Here is a 12,916-nt window from a genome sequence, read left to right on the forward strand (position 1 = left end):
AGTGCTTGTTGGCACCAATCCTCTGTGTGGGAATCTCTGTGCTTTGCCCTCTGCACCCCTGTTGTTGTGCTATCCTCCGTGGCTCTGAAGCTTCCCCCCACCACCCTCCATCTCTGCCAGTGAAGGGGCTTTGTAGTGTGTGGAAACTTTTTCTCCTTCACAGCTCCCTCCCAGAGGTGCAGGTCCTGTCCCTATTCTTTTGTCTGTTTTTTCTTTTGCCCTACCCAGGTATGTGGGGAGTTTCTTGCTTTTTGGGAAGTCTGAGGTCTTCTACCATCATTCAGTAGGTGTTCTGTAGTTGTTCCACATGTATATGTATTTCTGATGTATTTGTGGGGAGTAAAGTGATCTCCACGGCTTACTCCTTCACCATCTTGAAGGTCTCTTTACAATTTCAAACTTCTTAAATTTGCTAAGATTTGTTTTGTGTCTTATCATATGCTCTACCCTGGAGAATGTTACATGTACAATTGAGAAGTGTGTTTATTTTGCTATTGTTGGATGGAATGCTCTATATATGTCTGTTACGTTCACTTGCTCTAAAGTGTGGTTCAACTCCAACGTTTTCTTGTTAATTTTCTGTCTGGATGATCCATTGCTGACAGTGCAGTACAGAAGTCCCCTACTATTGTGTTTTTTTGGGGGGAGGGTTGTGTTTGTTTTTTGCCTGCACCGCACGACTTGTGGGATCTTATTTTCCTGACCAGGGATGGAACCCATACCACCTGCACTGGAAGCATGGAGGCCTAACCACTGGACTGCCAGGGAATTCCCTCCCCTACTATTGTTATATTGTTTTCTATTTCTCTCTTCTTTTTCAGTCAGCCAATCTGTGACTTTTGGTTGATAAATGAATCCATTTATATTTAGAGTGATTTTGATATGTAAGGACTAACTACTGCCATCTTATTGTTTTTCTTCTGGTTGGTTCACATCTCTTGTTTCTTTTCCCCTCTGTTTCTGCCTACATTTATACATTGGTGGTTTCCCATGGTGGTATGCTCTGCCTCCCTGTTTTTTTGCATTTCATGAATCTACTCTACATTTTTGCTTTTGGTTACCATGAGGGGTTATATAAAACATCTCCTTGATAAATTGCTATCAGCATAAAATGTAGTTTTACCTTTATTTACCTATAAAGTCTCCATCCTTTTACTCCTCTCCATTTATATAATTGATATCAAAATTTGCCTCTTTATGTTGTATATTTGTTAACAAATTATAATAACTGTAGCTGCTAATACTTTTTTAACCTTTATACTATATACTTAAGATACCATTCTAACATAGAAAAAGTTTTCAGATTCTGTCCATATTTTACCTTTATCAGATTGTTGTGTACTTTCATATGTTTTCATGTTATTAATTAGCATCTTTTTATTTCAATTCAAGGAACTCCTTTCGGAATTTCTTGCATGGCAGATCTAATGTTGCTGAACTCCTTTAGCTTTTGTTTAGGAAAACCTTTATTTCTCCATATATCAAGGATAATTTGGCCAGATAAAGTATTCCTGGGTGAAAATGTTCATTTTCAGCACTATGAATATGTCATTTCACTCTCCCCTGGTATGTAGAATTTCTGCTGAGAAATCCACTGATAGCCTAATAGGGGTTCCTTTGTAGGTTACTTTTTTTTTCCTGGCTGCCTGGTGAGCTGGGGTAGGGCAGGTTTGACAACTCCTTTGGATCCACAGTCCTTTCTGAGGTCTTATTTATTTTTGGATGCACAGGTAGGCTAGAAACCTCCAGGAGCCATTGGTGTAATGTGTGGAGGCACTTTTGTTTCGTTATTGACATTTAATTTTTTGCTTAAAAAAGGAGAGGGAAAATGATTTATGCCACATGATGCTGACATTAATCCTTCGGAATGCCAATTTCTTTGACCATTCTCTGGTAGATAGCCCAGGGTAGGGGTTCTGTGAAATAATGCTGCAGAGTGCCCTTTGGTTAAGCTTCAAAAAAATCTTCCTTCATCAGGATCTTCTCGGGAGTCAGCCTGTTTTAAAGAAAACGGTAAGATTATTAGAAAGACTTCAGTTGATATCTATTCAAATTTGTGGTGTGAGCCCATGCCTTCTGTTTATGCCATGTGGAAACCTTCAAACTCTAATGGAATCTATTTTTACTGTATGGATAGACCTAATGTCATGCTGAATTGCACACAGGGTGTGTTATATGTATATTAGAAAGGGTAAATATCAGTGAACTAGGTATTGATACCAACTACTAACACTCCATAATGTAACATGGAAAGAAAAAGGGAAGCAAAAAGAAAAGCCATCAATGAAAGGAAAATGTAACAAGTTTAAATTTTTAAGAAAATATAAAATATGGTTTATGAAATTAAACTTAGATTTTTATAAACTTTAAAATGTTGACAATCATGTCCTGTTTTCTGTACGTAGAATACCAACTTTTTAAAAATTAGTTTATTTGTTTGTTTATTTTTGGCTTCATTGGGTCTTTGTTGTTGGGTCTTCGTTGCTGCACATGGGCTTTCTCTAGTTGTGGCTAGTGGGGGCTACTCTTCGTTGTGGTACGTGGGCTTCTCATTGCAGTGGCTTGTCTTATTGCAGAGCTCGGGCTCTAGGCACATGAGCTTCAGTAGTTGTGGCATGCAGGCTCAGTAGTTGTGGCACATGGGCTCCAGAAAATTAGAAAAATAACATGGTGTGTATACCCAGAAAACTGAGAAACTCAAGTTACGTGTACTAAGATGAATATAAGGAAACATATCCAGAGTCATTTGGGGATAGGACTAATTACACCAGGGACTAAATGTATTCCATTAGATTACAGTAATGCTAGGGGTGTGTATGGGTGTTTGTGTGTGTTTAAGTACCAGAATTAGCCCCTGCTTTAACTAAAGGAAACATTATTAGTTTAAATAAAAGTGATGTCCTCTGGGAGGGGGAAGGGTAAGCTGGGACAAAGTCAGAGAGTGGCATTGACATATATATTCTACCAAATGTAAAGTAGCTAGCTAGTGGGAAGCAGTGCATAGCACAGGGAGATCAGCTTGGTGCTTTGTGACCACCTAGAGGGGTAGGATAGGGAGGGTAGGAGAGGGACGCAGGAAGGAGGGGATATGGGGATATATGTATACGTATAGCTGATTCACTTTGTTATATAGCAGAAACTAACACACCATTGTAAAGCAATTATACTCCAATAGAGATGTTAAAAAAAATTTTTTTTAAAGTAATGTCCTCTGGAACCAGTAGGTCACTCTCCAGACTTAGTTTTCAGCTGTGGCTTGTTTAAATGATGCTTTACAGCACAGCAAGTCCCGTGGGTGGGAGGCCTCTAAGCAGGTTGTAATAAACGTTTTTAATGGAAAATTTGAGGCCCCTCTATTAGAAAAGAGAGATGTTTGTGTAAGTTGTGTGTTGAGGAGCTGCATGATGGAAAATCTTCTCATTGTTTACTTTTTGCCAACATTTTGGGTTCTTTTAAAGCACTTTATTTAGGTATGTTTAACATGTAATTATATATTCAATGTATTCAATGAAATAAGATTGGAGATAAGTATACATCCATGAAACTATCACCACCATCAAGTATATAAACATCCATCACCTCCCAAAGTTTCCTTCTCCACACTTTTTTTTTTTTAGGGTAAGAACACTTATCATAAGATCTACTTCTTAGCGAGTTTGTAGTATACAATACAGTACTGTTAGCTTAAACACTGTTGTTTAATAGATCTTCAGAACTTATATATGTGAAACTTTGTACCTTTTAACCATCACCTCACCTCCTCATTTCTCACTATTCCTATTCCCTGGCAACTACCATTCGACTCTGTTTCTTTCGTGTTTGACTATTTTAGATTCCATTTGTAACTAAGATCATGCAGCATTTGTCTTTCTGTATCTGGCTTATTTTCACCTAGCATCATGCCCTCCAGTTCCATCCAAGTTGTTGCAAATGGCAGGATTCTCCTGTTTTTTTAGGCTTAATAATCCATTTTATGTATATACTACATTTCTTTATCCACTTATCAATGAGAATTTAAGTAGTTTCTGTCTTGGCTATTGTGAATAATGATGCAATGAACATGGGAGTACAGATATCTCTTCAAGATCCTGACTTCAATTCTTTTAAATACCCAGAAGTGATATTGATAGATCATGTAACAGTTTTTTTAAATGTTTTGAAGAAACTGTTTTTTCCTAAAGGTTTTACTAATTTACATTTCCACAAACAGTATACAAAGTTTCCCTGTCTACCACCATCATTATCTTTGCTTTTTGATAATAGCCATTCTAACAGGTGTGAGTTGATCTCCTCTTTGTGTGTGTGTGTGTGTGTGTGTGTGTGTGTGTTCCTGTTGATTAGTGATGTTGAGTATCTTTTCACATGTCTGCTGTCCATTTGTATGTCTCCTCTGAGAAATACCTACTGAGGTCTTTTGCCCATTTTTAAACTGGGTTAAATGTTTTCTTTCGTTTAGCTGTTGAGTTGTACGAGTTCATTACGTATTTTGGATATTAACCCCTTATCAGATACATTGTTTGCAAACATTTTCTCCCATTCCATAGATTGCCTTTCCCTTTTAAAATTATTTCTTTTGGGGGCTTCCCTGATGGCGCAGTGGTTGAGAGTCCGCCTGCTAATGCAGGGGACACGGGTTCATGCCCCGGTCCGGGAAGATCCCACATGCCGCGGAGCGGCTGGGCCCATGAGCCATGGCCGCTGAGCCTGCGCATCTGGAGCCTGTGCTCCGCAACGGGAGAGGCCACAACAGTGAGAGGCCCGCATACCACCAAAATAAATAAATAAATAAATAAATAAAAATAAAATTATTTCTTTTGCTGTGCAGAATATTTCTAGTTTAATGTAGTCCCACTTCATTTTTGCTTTCTTTGCCTGAGAGTTTAGCAACATAACCAAAAAATCATGGCCAAAACCAACGTCAAGGAAATTTTTCTGTATGTTTTTCCTAGGAGTTTTATGGTTCAGGTCTTATGTTTTAAGCCTTTAATCCATTTCAGATGATTTTGTGAATGGTGTAAGTTAAGTGTCCACTTTCATTCTTTTGTATGTGGATATCCAGTCTTTCCAACACTGTTTATTGAAGAGACTATCCTGTCCCCATTGTGTATTCTCGGCACCCTTGTGAAAGATTAGTTGACCATATATGTAAGGGTTTATTTCTAGGCTCTGTATTCTGTTCCAATGGTCTATGTGACTATTTTTATGACAGTAGCACACTTAAAAAAAATTTCTATAGCTTTGTTACACACCTGAAACTAACACAACATTGTAAATCAATTATACTTCAATTTTTAAAAAAATAGGTTAAAAAAATTACTATAGCTTTGCAATATAATTTGAAATCAGGAAGTGTGACGCCCCTGACTTTGGTTCTTTCTCAAGTTTGCTTTGGCTATTTGGAGTGTTTTACAGTTTCATATAAAGATTTAGGATTTTTCTATGGATGTGAAAAATGCCATTGTAATATTGAAAGGGATTGTTTTGATTTGTAAACCACTTTTGGATAGCAGGGACGTTTTAACAATGTTAATTCTGTCAATCCAAGAACTCAGGATAACTTTTCATTTACTTGTATCCTACTAAAACGTTGTATAGTTTCCAGTTTACAGATCTTTCACCTCCTTGGTTAAATTTATTCCTATGTAGTTTATTCTGTTTAAAGTTTTTGTAACTGAGAAAGATTTCTTAAATTTTTTTTATAATGTACAGAAACACAACTTATTTCTGTATATTGATTTTCTATTCTGCAACTTTACCAAATTCATTCATTAGATCTGTTTTTGGTGGAGTCTTGGGTTTTTTCTTCATAGAAGATCATGTCATCTGCAAACAGTTTTACTTCTTCCGTTCTGATTTGAACACCTTTTATTCCTTTTTTCTTGCCTAACTTATCTAGCTAGGATTTCCAGTACCATATTGAACAGAAGTGGCTAGAGTGAGCATCTTATCTTGTTCATGATCTTATAGAAAAAGCTTTCAGCTTTTCACTGTCTAGTATAATGTTAGCTGTAGGCTTGTTATATAAAACCTTTATTATGTTGAGGTACACTCCTTATATGCCTAATTTCTTCAGAGTCTGTATCATTAAAGGATCTTGCATTTTGTCAAATGCCTCATCTGCATCTATTGTTGTAATATATTCTTCATTCTGTTAACATTTACTTACAAATGTCAATCCATCCTTGCGTTCCAGGCATGAATCCCACTTGATCATGGTATACGATCCTTTTAATGTGCTGCTGAATTAGGTTTGCTAGTATTTGGAAGATTTTTGTGTCTATGTTCATTAGGGCCTATAATTTTCCTTTCTTGTCCTTATATGGCTTTGGTATCAGGGTAATGCAGGCCTCTTAACACGACTGTGGAAGAGTTCCCTCTCAATTTTTGAAGACTTTGAAAAGGATTGGTATTAATTCTTCTTTAAATGTTTGGTAGAACTCACCACTCTAGCCATCTGGTCCTGGGATTTTTCTTTGTTGGGAGGTTTTTGACTAATGATTCAACCTCCTTATTCTTTACTGGTCTGTTCAGACTTATTTTTCATGACTCAGTATTAGTAGGCTTCCAGGAATTTATCCATTTCTTCATTGTCCATTTCAATAAATCATTTCAATTTGTTGGAATATATTTTTTATTGTAGTCCCTTATGACCTTCTGTATTTCTTTGGTATCAGTTGTAATTTCTCCTTTTGTTTATAATTTTGAGTATTCTCTTTTTTAGTTAGTCCAGCTAAATGTTATTTTTGTCTATCTTTTTTTTCATTTATTTCTCCTCTATTATTTCCTACCTTCTGCTAATTTTGGACTTAGTTTATATTCTTCTAGTTTCTTAAGGTGTAAAGTTTTTGTTTTTTAGTAAAAGCATTTGGGTTTTTTCTTAATGTAAGTGTCTCATTATAAACTTTCCTCTTAGAATTGCTTTTGTTGCATTCTATAAGTTTTGGTATGTTGTGTTTTCATTCTCATTCATTACAAGATACTTTTCGATTTCCCTTTTGATTTTTCTCTAACCCAGTGGTTGTTCAAGAGTATGCTGTTCAATTTTAACCTACTGTGAATTTTCAGTTTTTCCTTGTTATTCATTTCTAGTTTCATACCATTGTAGTTGAAGTTATTCTGTATAATATAAATCTTTTGAAATTTGTTAAGACTTATTTTATGGCTTAACATATGATCTATGCTGGAGAATGTCCTGTGTGTGGTTGAGAATGTGTATTCTGATATTGTTGCATGGATGTTCTGTATAGTTTGTTACATCCATTTTGTCTATAGTCCATTTTTGTCTCAAGTCCATTTTTTTTTCCTCATCATTCTGTCTGGATGATCTATCCATTGTTGAAACTGACGTATTTAAAGTCCCCTACTATTATTGTATTGCTGCCTATTTCTCCCTTCAGTTCTGTTAATATTTACTTCATAAATTTTGGTACTCAGTTATTTGGTGTTTATACCCTCATGATGAATTGGCCCCATTATCATAAATATAATGACCTTCTTTGTCTCTGTGACAGGTTTTGACTCATACTCTGTTTTAGCCAATATAATTATGACTACCCTGCTCTCTCTTATTAACATTTGCTTGGAATAACTTTTTACATTCCTTTGCTTTCCGCTGTATGTGTCCTTTAAGCTAAAGTGAGTTTCTAATAGGAAGCATACACTTGGCTCTTGTGGGGGTTTGTTTGTTTGTTTGTTTGTTTTGCAGTATGCAGGCCTCTCACTGTTGTGGCCTCTCCTGTTGGGGAGCACAGGCTCCAGATGCACAGGCTCAGCGGCCATGGCTCACAGGCCTAGCCGCTCTGCGGCATGTGGGATCTTCCTGGACCAGGGCACGAACCCGTGTCCCCTGCATCGGCAGGCAGACTCTCAACCATTGTGCCACCAGGGAAGCCCGTGGGGGTTTTTTTTGTTTGTTTGTTTTTGTTTTGTTTTGTTTTTTGTTATGGCAGCCCTAGCAGACTAGTACGTTTTTATTTTAAGAAGGATGTTTGCTATGGCTTACACTCTTGCAAGTGGCTAATCAGGGATGCTGCAGATTACTATATAGGAGAGGTCACAGTGCAGGCCTGGAGAAACTCAAATCACCATTGAGACTTCTCAGAAGCAGCACAGCAACAACTACGTATACATGCACATTGGAGCCACATCCTAAAATTTTCCACTATTGTTCTGGTTTTGGTAAAAACTTAAATGTTTAAGGCTACATTCAGTATGGTTCAGGTAATAGGGTACCTGAAGAATTTGATTAAAGGCAGTAGGATTGGGACTTCCCTGGTGGCACAGTGGCCGGGAATGCGCCTGCCAACGCAGGGGACACGGGTTCGATCCCTGGTCTGGGAAGATCCCACATTCCGTGGAGCAACCAAGCCTGTGCGCCACAACTACTGAGCTTTTGCTCTAAAGCCTGTGAGCCACAACTACCGAAGCTCGTGCGCCTGGAGCCTGTGCTCCACAACCAGAGAAGCCACAGCAATGAGAAGCCCGCACACAGCAACGAAGAGTAGCCCCTGCTCGCCGCAACTAGAGAAAAGCTCGCAAGCAGCAACAAAGACCCAACGCGGCCAAAAATAAATACATTAAAAAAAAATAAAGGAACAGGAGGATTTAAAACTAAAATTAGCAAGAGCTCCCGGATAACACCTTGTCAAACATTCAGTGAAATACAAACTGATTTATAAAGGTGAAGGGGACACTACAGAAAACTGAAATGTTGAAGCAGGTCTTCTCACAAGTTCCTTACAGGAGGTCAGGTTTAGGTTGGAGTGGTCACAGGTTGGAGATAACATTCTGGGATGAAGGAATGTGGGGGTTGATGCTGTAGGATCCCAAAATAGTTATTCAATTCCAAGTTGGTTCCCATCATGATCCTATGCTCAGTGCTAGAGAAGAACTGCAGTTTGGCTGCTTAGATTTTTTTCATTAATTTAGAATTAATTTTTTTCTTTTTTTTCAATTTTTACACATTTATCTTAGTTTATTTTTTTAATTTTTTTTTTGTTTTTTTTACATCTTTATTGGAGTATAATTGCTTTACAATGTTATGTTAGTTTCTGCTGTATAACAAAGTGAATCAGCTATATGTGTACATATGTCCCCATAAACCCTTCCTCTTGAGTCTCCTTCCCACCCTCCCTATCCCACCACTCCAGGTGGTCACAAAGCACCGAGCTAATCTGTACTATGCAGCTTCTTCCCACTGGCTATCTATTTTACATTTGGTAGTGTATACTTGTCAATGCTACATAGTCTATTTCATCAGACCAAAGGAAAAAAGTAGATGGTCTGATGGGATATTAAAATCCTTGTGAAATTTTCAAGTTTATTAAAACAGATCATTGATCGATCTCCCTAAGTTTCAGTCTTCTAGGTGAGAATTTATATTTATTTATTTATTATTATTATTATTATTCTTTAGGATGTTTATTTGAGTATAACTGTTTTTAAATTTTTTTAATTTTTATTTATTTTTTATTATTTTTTAATATCTTTATTTGGGAATAACTGTTTTACAATAGTGTTAGTTTCTCCTTTACAACAAAGTGAATCAGTTATACATATACATATGTTCCCATATCTCTTCTCTCTTGCGTCACCCTCTCCCCCACCCTCCCTATCCCACCCCTCTAGGTGGTCACAAAGCGCAGAGGTGATCTCCCTGTGCTATGCGGCAGCTTCCCACTAGCTACCTAATTTACATTTGGTAGTGTATATATGTCCCTGCCACTCTCTCACTTCGTCACAGCTTACCCTTCCCCCTCCCCATATCCTCAAGTCCATGCTCTAGTAAGTCTGTGTTTTATTCCCGTCCTACCACTAATCTCTTCATGACATTTTTTTTCCCCCTTAGAGACCGTATATATGTGTTAGCATACGGTATTTGTTTTTCTCCTTCTGACTTACTTCACTCTGTATGACAGACTCCAGGTCTAGCCACCTCATTACAAATAACTCAGTTTCATTTCTTTCTATGGCTGAGTAATATTCCATTGTATATATGTGCCACATCTTCTTGATCCATTCATCTGTTGATGGACACTTAGGTTGCTTCCATGTCCTGGCTATCGTAAAGAGAGCTGCAATGAACATTTTGGTGCATGACTCTTTTTGAATTATGGTTTTCTCACGGTGTATGCCCAGTAGTGGGATTGCTGGGTCGTATGGTAGTTCTATTTTTAGTTTTTTAAGGAACCTCCATACTGTTCTCCATAGTGGCTGTATCAATTTACATTCCCACCAGCAGTGCAAGAGGGTTCCCTTTTCTCCACACCCTCTCCAGCACTTATTGTTTCTAGAGTTTTTGACGATGGCCAGTCTGACCGGTGTGAGATGATATCTCATTGTACTTTTGATTTGCATTTCTCTAATGATTAATGATGTTGAGCGTTCTTTCATGTGTTTGTGAGCAATCTGTATATCTTCTTGGGAGAAATGTCTGTTCAGTTCTTCTGTCCATTTTTGGATTGGGTTGTTTGTGCTTTTGTTATTGAGCTGCATGAGTTGCTTATAAATTTTGGAGATTAATCCTTTGTCAGTTGCTTCATTTGCAACTATTTTCTCGCATTCTGAGGGTTGTCTTTTGGTCTTGTCTATGGTATCCATTGCTGTGCAAAAGCTTTTAAGTTTCATTAGGTCCCATTTGTTTATTTTTGTTTTTATTTCCACTTCTCTAGGAGATGGGTCAAAAAGGATCTTGCTGTGATTTATGTCACAGAGTGTTCTGCCTATGTTTTCCTCTAAGAGTTTGACAGTGTCTGGCCTTCCATTTAGGGCTTTAACCCATTTCGAGTTGATTTTTGTGTGTGGTGTTAGGGAGTGTTCTAATTTCATACTTTTACAGGTAGCTGTCCAGTTTTCCCAGCACCACTTATTGAAGAGGCTGTCTTTTCTCCACTGTATATCCTTCCCTCCTTTATCAAAGATAAGGTGACCATATGTGTGTGGGTTTATCTCTGGGCTTTCTTTCCTGTTCCATTGATCTATATTTCTGTTTTTGTGCCAGTACCATACTGTCTTGATTTACTGTGGCCTGGTAGTAGAGTCTGAAGTCAGGGAGCCTGATTCCTCCAGCTCCATTTTTTGTTCTCAAGGTTGCTTTGGCTATTCGGGGTCTTTTGTGTTTCCATACAAATTATGAAATTTTTTGTTCTAGTTCTGTAAAAAATGCCAGTGGTGATTTCATAGGGATTGCATTGAATCTGGAGATTGCTTTGGGTAGTGGAGTCATTTTCACAATGTTGATTCTTCCAATCCAAGAACATGGTATATTTCTCCACCTATTTGTATCATCTTTAATTTCTTTCATCAGTGTCTTATAGTTTTCTGCATACAAGTATTTTGTCTCCTTAGGTAGGTTTATTCCTAGATACTTTATTCTTTTCGTTGCAGTGGTAAATGGGAGTGTTTTCTTAATTTCACTCTCAGATTTTTCATCATTAGTGTATAAGAATGCCAGAGGTTTCTGTGCATTAATTTTGTATCCTGCTACTTTACCAAATTCATTGATCAGCTCTAGTAGTTTTCTGGTAGCATCCTTAGGATTCTCTATGTACAGTATCATGTCATCTGCAAACAGTGACAGCTTTACTTCTTCTTTTCCTATTTGGATTCCTTTTCTTTCTTTCTTTTTTTTTTTTTTTTTTTCCTCTGATTGCTGTGGCTAGAACTTCCAAAACTAGGTTGAATAAGAGTGGTGAGAGTGGGCAACCTTGTCTTGTTCCTGATCTTAGTGGAAATGGTTTCAGTTTTTCACCATTGAGAACAATGCTGGCTGTGGGTCTGTCATATAGGGCCTTTATTATGTTGAGGAAAGTTCCCTCTATGCCTACTTTCTGCAGGGTTTTTATCATACATGGGTGTTGAATTTTGTCAAAAGCTTTATCTGCATCTATTGAGGTGATCATATGGTTTTTCTCCTTCAGTTTGTTGATATGGTGTATCACGTTGATTGATTTGTGTATATTGAAGAATCCTTGCATTCCTGGAATAAACCCCACTTGATCATGCTGTATGATCCTTTTAATGTGCTGTTGGATTCTGTTTGCCAGTATTTTGTTGAGGATTTTTGCATCTATGTTCATCAGTGATATTGGCCTGTAGTTTTCTTTCTTTGTGACGTCTTTGTCCGGTTTTGGTATCAGGGTGATGGTGGCCTCATAGAATGAGTTTGGGAGTGTTCCTCCCTCTGCTATCTTTTGGAGGTGTTAGCTCTTCTCTAAATGTTTGATAGAATTCGCCTGTGAAGCCATCTGGCCCTGGGCTTTGGTTTGTTGGAAGACTTTTAATCACAGTTTCAATTTCAGTGCTTGTGATTGGTCTGTTCATATTTTCTATTTCTTCCTGCATCAGTCTCGGCAGCTTGTGCATTTCTGAGAATTTGTCCATTTCTTCCAGGTTGTCCGTTTGATTGGCATACAGTTGCTTGGAGTAATCTCGAATAATCTTTTGTATTTCTGCAGTGTCCGTTGTTACATCTCCTTTTTCATTTCTAATTCTATCGGTTTGAGTCTTCTCCCCCCCACCCATTTTTTTTCAACCACTGCGCCACCAGGGAAGCCCCATATTAATTTTTTTGTTTTTTATTTTTATTTTTTATTTTATTTTATTTTATTTAAACACCTTTATTGGAGTATAACTGTTTTACACTAGTGTGTTAGTTTTTCCTTTACAACAAAGTGAATCAGTTATACATATACATATGTTCCCATATCTCTTCCCTCTTGCGTCACCCTCTCCCCCACCCTCCCTATCCCACCCCTCTAGGTGGTCACAAAGCGCAGAGGTGATCTCCCTGTGCTATGCGGCAGCTTCCCACTAGCTACCTAATTTACATTTGGTAGTGTATATATGTCCCTGCCACTCTCTCACTTCGTCACAGCTTACCCTTCCCCCTCCCCATATCCTCAAGTCCATGCTCTAG

The 12,916-nt window shown here is 37.7% G+C and overlaps 1 protein-coding gene and 1 long non-coding RNA gene across 2 annotated transcripts in view; one reads left to right on the forward strand and one right to left on the reverse strand.

Annotated features, from left to right (window-relative positions):
* The window catches only part of TMEM254 (transmembrane protein 254), a 138,530-nt gene that overhangs the window by 13,859 nt on the left and 111,755 nt on the right, over positions 1 to 12,916 (forward strand). The window lies entirely within an intron of this gene.
* Positions 1,879 to 12,916, reverse strand: part of LOC131751041 (uncharacterized) — a 144,779-nt gene continuing 133,741 nt past the window's right edge. Inside the window, exon 3 of the long non-coding RNA XR_010838920.1 lies at positions 1,879 to 1,996. This is a non-coding gene — a long non-coding RNA (uncharacterized lncRNA). The remainder of the gene's footprint in view (positions 1,997 to 12,916) is intronic.

Source organism: Kogia breviceps, chromosome 2, assembly GCF_026419965.1.
Source record: "Kogia breviceps isolate mKogBre1 chromosome 2, mKogBre1 haplotype 1, whole genome shotgun sequence".
Lineage (NCBI taxonomy): Eukaryota > Metazoa > Chordata > Mammalia > Artiodactyla > Physeteridae > Kogia > Kogia breviceps.